Here is a 9,203-nt window from a genome sequence, read left to right as displayed (position 1 = left end):
AAATAATAATAATATAAAATAAAATTTTTAGAATAACCATTTGGTTTAATTTACGATACAAATAATTTTTTACATATCAATGCATCGCAAAAGAATTTTTTATAAGAATATTTCCTGTTCGATAACAAGAATTCATATTAAAGAAATGACACAGCATAAAACGCGCAGTTTATAAATCATCTTAGCTTATTAAGTTAATTCATACTTATATATACAATATGTATTGATTGAATCTCACACAGAAACAAACATACTATAAAGTAACGATCAACGCAAGAACCTAATTCCTCTATGATTTCAATGCCAAGAATTGGATCTAGAATGATGTTTATCATCAGTTTATATGGCTTTGTAGTGGATCTTGATATCAAGATAATCCTCGAGATGGTTATATAACAGTTGCTCCAGTTGCAGTTTATTTGGTCCAGTTTGAAATTTTCGAGTTGAATTATGCAATAGTTTTATTATGCGTCAGTCGAATAGAATTTTAAAAGTAAGAATTTCTAAAAAGATTTTTCGAAAGGAATGAGATTATTTAGTTACGCTATTTTTGGATTATTTAATCAATCTACTAATCTCTATTTTTTTTCCTTTGACACATGAGGCAAAAGAATACAAAGGCAGAACAGAAGCTTTTAAAAACTTAACATTTCCCTTTTTGGAAGTCAAAAAATACGAGTTGAAATTATAAACAAAATTTAAAGAAACATAAAATTCAAGTAGTGTAACATAGATCGATAAGGTATTGAAGAGAAAAATTAAACAAACATATTACAGTATAGATACAGTCACTTTCTCAATCAAATCCACAATACAATTAAAAATACATTCATTCGACAATCATAAACATCACAGTTGAAATTATCAATACAACATGAAAAATATAGTATTTTTATATTATAATTTCAATCTTATATAAAATACATAACAAAAATGCTAACAAACATTGTAATTTAAATAATTGTCATTCTGTAAAAAATTCGTTAAAATTTTAGCATATTTATTATGTACAGTATAACCGAAGAAAAAGAAAATTAAAAAACTATTAAAATGAAATTAATAAAAATTTGGTTAGAAAGATTATGCTATTTTTTAATATCTGTTAGTTTTTAGTAATTTTAACTTATTTTTTTCATATGTTCGTAATATTTTTCCTTTTTTATAAAATAATATCTCTATACCAGTGCTTATTAGTATGAAATTTTATGTAAATTTTCATATACATTGTTGACTAGTGATATATCATAACATAATAGAATTTGAAACTATTATAAATATAATAAGATTAAAGTACTAAAATTGGATTCATATTTAGATTAAAAACATATATAATATATTTTTATTTTTTTATTTTCTTATATATTTGATTTATATTATAAATTTCTTGAAAGAATTTATATGAATTTTGAATATGAAAGAATTTATATAAATTAAAAAAATTTCTAAAATATTTTTTAATTATTTTATAAAAATTTAAATAAATATTGCAATATTGTGTGTAGTTTATTATTTTAAATCAGGTCACGTTGAATAATTTGTAACAATTTAATATTATTTGATAAAAATTTAATATTTTATGAATTATAATATATAATATATAATAGTATTATGTCGTTTTTTATGAAAAAAATTATTTCTTACATTTTATGTTTACGTAGAAAAGATTTAAAAAGCAAGTTTTTAATGTATAATATTTTGAAATATATATAATATTCTTTCTCATTAACATAACAATTTTATTATTTAATTTTTCTGACATTCAATTTGATTTTATAATTCTTAATTTTTCCAATTATACTTAATTTTATAAACTACTTCTAGAAATTAAATAATTTTTCTTTTTTTTCACCTTGTTCATTAACCTAATAGCTTTTAATTCATAGCTATAATCTAAATGATTCCTAAATAAAAAAAAATTTTATTTAAATATTTATTTATTTAAATTTTTCATTAATAAAACTTTTTTTAAAATATTAAATATGACATAAAAAATATTTTGATCATAAATTAAATTATCATTCATTTTGTATTTTAAAATTTATTCTTCATTTTGTTGTAATTTTTCTTTTCTAAAAAAATTCTATAAAATAATATTCTTATATACGTTTTTTTGTTATTATGTGATGCTATTCATCAAAACGATCTTCTTTACATTTTTGAAAAAAGAAATACTATATTGTAAATCGCATGATTTATTATTTACAATTTTTCATGCTTTATTCCGTTTATTTTAATCCTTTCATCTATCAACGATCTATCGCGATCTATCAACGTAGCTTAACACAATTTATTCGTTTTCATTTTAGATTCATAACAAGATATACTCTATTTGTTATACCTATCTTTAATATACTCAAATTTCTCCGTCAGTATGATTCAGAAATTCATTTTTTTTTTGCTCAATGTGTTATATTATTAAGAACGTCGAATAATTTGTCCCGATTCTTTTCTTGATTTTTCAAACGGAACGTACAGCAATAAAAGAAAAACTGACAAATAAAACTTCAGTCTGGAATACAAATACATAGTTTTCAACAGAAAACAGTTGAACAAGAATACAATTTCTTTTAGTTTTCTATTACTTTGCATCCCTCTCTCGTGTATTTATTCGTTTTTGTATTGTTCAATGTCTGACAGCAGAATGAAGGTATAGCTATTCATGTGCAAGATTCATGTAACTTTATCATAAACCATATCTCTTGAAATCTAAATTAAATGCGATATCTCGAATATCTGGAAAATATTTTTAAACAAATATTTAATTCTTACGTAGGATAATTACATAAGGAAATAAATTTTTTTTTCGAATCAAATTATGTATGAATAATGAATGAATGAAATGATATTTGTGTATAGTTTTAATGATAATATTCAATTGAACAAAAGCATAATATTTTTTTTTATAAGATATAAAAAAATTGTAACGATGATTTTATCTATTTTTCTCTAATGAAGACTTTAGATTAGATAGATTTTAGATTAGCACAGTAAGTAAATGATAAACGGATCTTTATAAAAAAAACCTTTTATATTCTTCTTATATTCTTCATATTATTCTTCATACTAATCGAAATTTTTGCAGTTTTTTAATTTATTGAACTAATATCTCTTCATTAACTTCTCTCAAAGAATTTAAAGATTTCAGATAGATTTAAAGATGAGAGTTTTTTTGAATTATTTAGATAGTTTTTTTAAATTAAAGCAGAATTTATATATGAAATTAAATTATGATAAAATATGAAATTATTTGCAGCTTTGCTATTACTTTTTCATTTTGAATAATATTATATTGCTGCTCTTAATTTGTTTTTCTACTTATTTATTTTTTATTTATAATTTCAAGAAGAGATACGTGGATTCAAATGAAGATAATTACATAAGATGGTATTTATAGATTAGAAATTATTGAAAATGTTTTAAATTTTAATATTTTACAAATATAAAGTCGCAAAACAATAAACTTTTATCTGTCAAATCAAAAATCTTTTATTTGTATTAAAATTAAAAATTCACAATAATTGAAATGAAAGCAATTATTTAAAAAATTATACATATAATCTATTTTACACACACAATATATATCTCTCTTAAAATTATTCTATTTGTAGCAACGATAAAAATTAAAAAATAATTCGAATTTTTTCATTGAAATCTGAATATATTTCACTAATCTTGATTGAATTTATTATGTTTATTCATATATAAGACACATAGCCAAATAATAATACTATCGAGCAGCTTTTGATTATTAATATAAGATATTAATATACTTGTAGGACATTGTCAGAAAGTCTAAAGATCAAAACAAATACAAAAATTGTTATACAAAAATAGTTTAATAACTCAATAATGCCGCAATCGATATTTTCGTACAGTGATTTTTGTGTGTGATTTGATCTTTAGAATCAATTCTGAAAAAATATCTCATAATATAACAAAAATAAATCGAAGATAATGGATGAATTATTTTTAATCATTATTTAGTTGAATATTCAACATTCTTGATTTTTGATTTCATTATTAACTTCATTAATTTCAAAATATTTTAATGGAAAGATGAAAAATGTCAAATTTTGTTTAAAATAAATAGATATTTATATCTCTGAAATTTGATTTAAAGTTAAATTCTTTAATTTTTTAATAAAAGATGATAAGAATTAATATTTTATTTATTTTTATTTTTATATAGGGATTTTAATTGACATCAACTTTCCGAAAAAAATATAGAGAATCAATAAGATATTTTTCTTTTTTATTTTAGATATTTATTTTTGTTCCATTTTGAAGAAAATCATGAAAAGAAAAGAAAAAAATTTTGTTTCTTTACTTATTTATTTATATTTATTTACATTTATTCACGTTATTATTTATTTAAAGAAAATACTTTTCAAAATGTTTCTTTAGTTTCTTATAACAATGTAGATATTACATCTATTCCTGTAATTAAAACAATCAATATTTAGAATAATTTTATATCTTCCTTTAATATCATAATATATAGAAAATTAATAAATTTTCTTTTAATTGAATTTTAAATGTATTCTGTACTAATATTTTAAAAAATAAATATTATATTTATAGAAAAAAGTTATTTTTTCTTTCTTATAAGTAAATCAATCAATCAATTGATTAATTAATTAAAATAATTAAAATAANAAACATCAATTTATTTATAATATTTATACAAATAAATTCTCTTTCTTGAATCTTAAATAAATACATTCATATTGTATGAAAGAAAAAATAAAGAAAATGTATATAATTCTATAAAAAAAATAAATCAAGTTTCAAAATGGAAAACGATAAATAATGTTTTCAAATAAATCTGTTTCAAAGAAGAAACAACTCAATAACATTGATTCATAACGATTGAAAAAACGACTAGTTATCCAAAAATCCTGCCCGCAATGCAAGACAATACCTCTTCAGGAACACAATCATATTTCTTTCAAAACATTTCTGTTACACACAATTCGCGACGCACTGATATTCCCAAGAAAAGTATTGCGAAATTGAAACGAAAGAAAATGTTGCGTAAAAATGCTGACAGCTGTCGATAAAGTTGTGAGAAAATGATGAGAAAATAGGTATACGCCATAAATTTCTTCGTTTGAATAGAAAAAGAGAGATAGAAAGAGATAGAAAAAAGATTCGCATAAAGGATTCTCCGATTACAATACCGAATAGCTTCCAGTCTATTAACGTTGGACAATAAATTAATAATTGTATTATTTCCAACCAGTTAAACCGATCCGACATTGCGAGGATACTGTTTCGACGTATTATAACTGGCATCGTGGAACAAGAAAAAAAGTGATATCGATTCTGGAGTACTTCTATAGATATACATATATATATGCGTGTAAATGAAAAGTGGCGCCTGTCTGAAACTCAATTTCTCTATCCTAGACTAGTGATATCTCGTTAATACGATATTCATCATGTTTATATTCTTTTTTTTTTTTTGAGTTAATTAGATTGCATCTATTTAGAGAGTAAATTTATTTTGATAAGGAAGTTTATATAAGTTTATATATAAGGAAGTTTAATGCGAAGTTAGTAAACTTAAAAACTTAAAAAATTATTATATATTTTTCTTATATTTAAATAATGCAAATTATTTTTAATACAAAACTATGTTTTTATGCAAAATTCATTTTAAGAAGATGAAATCAATATTTAAAGTTTTGGTAATTTTAAAAATTTTTTAAATATAATTTTGTAATAGTAGAAAGAAAAAAATTGTAAATGAACAAATTGTTCAATTTTTTATATTCTATATTTCTATTACAAAAAATATTTTCCTTGTTTTTAAATAAATTTTTTAAATAAACAAATTTTTTACAATTTTGCACATATAATATAAATATAATATAAATATTCAAAAGAATTAAGAGATGAAAAAGATTATTATATACAAAAAATTTTTTTTGATCGATCTAAAATAAATTTTTTTATTATCGTATTTTTCATAAATAATTATACTGATACATTTTCAGCACAAAGTAATTGTTTTCTTGTATTATAATATTAATATAAAGTATTCTATTTCATAAAGAAAAAATTTTTTAACAAAAATTTATTGCATACGTATATATAGAATATTCTATTTAAATTAAATTTTCTAATTTGAATATTTGTCAAATTATTGAAGATAAAAAAAAATATCTCAAATAAATTTAATAGTTACATAATTTAATATAATTAATTTTTTGGGCGAACATATAGATAATAAAATATGCGAAAATATGTATATCATATATATCATATATATCATAATAGTTTGGCAGATATTCGAATAAATTAATTTAAACGGGATATCTTGTACATATATATTAAAGATGTTATAATTTATACAATATTATTTATCTATAAACATTAATTATTATATTTATTTTTTAAAAATATTTAAACAAAAATATTATTGAAATATAATTTATATAGAAAAATAAAGAAAAAAAATTTAATAATTTAAGATAATATATTTATAACTTATCTATTATTAAACTAAATTTAACTGTATCAAAATAATACATACAATAATTACAATTTCAAATATTTTAGTATCTGTAAAATATATTATTTATTTTTTTCGTCTTTTATTATATTTATTAATATCAGTTTCATACTGATTCTATATATCATTGATTACTTTTAAATTTTGCACTATTTTTAAGCTTACTTTATATAATTCATTATTTTTCTATTTTTTTATAAAAAATCCCTATGTACATTTCATCTTAAAAAATTTTTTCATCTAAAATGAAATTTTCTGTTTTTATATTAACATTATCTTCCATATTTTTCTAATAATTTTTTTAGAAATTTCTTAGAAATTCCAGATAAAATTTTGAAAACATGATGACAGTAGTAATACTCAACGATAGTCTCGCCAGAATATTGAAATTGCGCTAAACTATTTCGCTTCTATTGAAAATAAAAATGATTTTTCGTAGATATTTTCTATAATAAAAAGCTATTCTGTTATTTAATATTAATTTTAAATATTAAATTTTTTCTTAAACTTTCTTAAACTTTTAATTCTTAAAATAAATTGAAGAAAAATAAAAATGTTTTAGTTTTTTTTAATTTTGATTATTATTTGAAACTTTATTATAATTTTGATCATTTGATCATTTTTATTTTTAATTTAATAATTTTATAATCTAATAGTTACTTATATCATTTTGTTCGAGAAAGTTTATATAATCATTTTACATTCAAGAGTAATAATTGAATAACTAATAAATAATAATTGTTACTGTAAAAGCAGAAAACATTTTCAAAAATTGAAAATTGAAAATTGAAAATTTTGAAAAATTGAAATTTTTTTTAAATTGGTTTTTCCGAAAACTGAAAATTCTGAAAAAAAACTCAATTTGCAAGTTTATTTGTATTTAGTATATTAAAATCTATTTAAAAAACGCTTATTGAAAGTTACAAAATTGAAAAAAAATTGAAAAAAGTAAAAATTTATTGAATAGATATTTGCTCTTATAAATATTGCTGAATAGATGATTATATTTCAAATTTTTAATGCATGTAGTGGATAATTATTATGTTAAGATTAATACTAAGCGAAATTTAAATATTTTGAATATTGCTATTATAAATCTAAAAAAATTATAAATTATGAATAAAAAGTTTATATTTTTTTATTTAAAAAAAAATATTTATATATATTTTTAAAATACAATTATGTTTGATATTGATATGAAATTATTATAATTTTAAGATTTTTATTCAAACGCGACATGCTGGTTTTTCAATCATTATAAGATTTTGCAAATATTAAGTATCATAAGAGGATAACACAAAAAACAATGATAAGAATTAAAAATTCAAAAATCGATCTAATTTTTATTTTTATTATTTAGCACTAATAATTGGAGAAATTGAAAGGAAAAAACAATGTTGTTACATTAATTCTTTCCTTACATCTATAAAATTAAAAATATAAAACTATATAATGATTTAGATTTTGAAATAATTTTCATTAATATGAAAAATATGTAGATAAACATTTTATATAATTAATTCAAATGTTAAATGATAATGTTAATTGTTGAATTTGTATATATAAAATTCATATTTTGTATACTTGCATAAATTGGATGTTATTGTTTTGATTCTGTTGTCTTTTTCGCTTTTTGAACTGCAGTGTCGCGCTATGCAGAGTTCAGCAATTCAGATAACATAATAAAGTAAAAATATCAACATGACTCATACATATATAATATAGTTATTATATTTTTTATTTTTTCTTTTATTAATTTCTTTTATTTATTTTTATTTTTTTATTATTTTTTATTATTATATAATCAAATCATTCCACAACATTTCTTAATATTAATATTTCATATATTTTATATAGAATTTTATCTGATTTTGATTCTTGATTTTCTCAATATTATTATTTGTGGAAAAAAATGTTTCATATGAATATTATCAAAAAATATTAATATTATCAAAATATACTTATATATGTTCAAAAATTAATTAGTATATTTAAATTTTAATTTTGAAAAAATTTATTACATGAAAAATGAAATGAAAACTTGAATGTAAATATTATTTTGTATATTCCTTATAATAATTTTTACAAAATTTAATTGAACATCTCCTATTAATTTTTAGATATACATGAATTAATATTTTTATATAAAAAATATTGATTGATATATTTAAAAAACAATGATAAAGTTGTATTGATTGATATATTAAAAAATATATAATTGCATTTAAAAAAAACAAATCTAATGTTCATTTTCATGTAATCTTTATTTGTTCATAAAAAATCTATGCAGTAATATAGAATAAAATGTATAGAATTTAATATTATAATATTATATATAGAGTGAATATTATAATTAATAAAACTAATAATCATATGAAATATTTTTTGCTACTAATAATGATATTGAGAAAATTAAGATATTAAAATCAGATATATACAATTTATTAAATTTTCTTATTTCTTTTTCATTATCATTATTGAAAACTGAGTTGGTTTATCTATAACATTTGAATAATTTGAAAATAATTGTTTGTCGGAGATGAATCTGTTGACATGATTTTAAAATCAGTATTTTATCGTGACTCAATAATTCGTTCCTAAAACGCAAAATAAAACGATTCGAGAGTAAATGAATTGTTGTGATTTATATTAGAATACATAGTTAGTCGCAAGCATGAAAATGAAA

Source organism: Apis dorsata, unplaced genomic scaffold (genome assembly GCF_000469605.1).
Source record: "Apis dorsata unplaced genomic scaffold, Apis dorsata 1.3 scaffold_470, whole genome shotgun sequence".
In the NCBI taxonomy this organism is placed as follows: Eukaryota; Metazoa; Arthropoda; class Insecta; order Hymenoptera; family Apidae; genus Apis; species Apis dorsata.
This window is presented reverse-complemented; position numbering follows the sequence as displayed.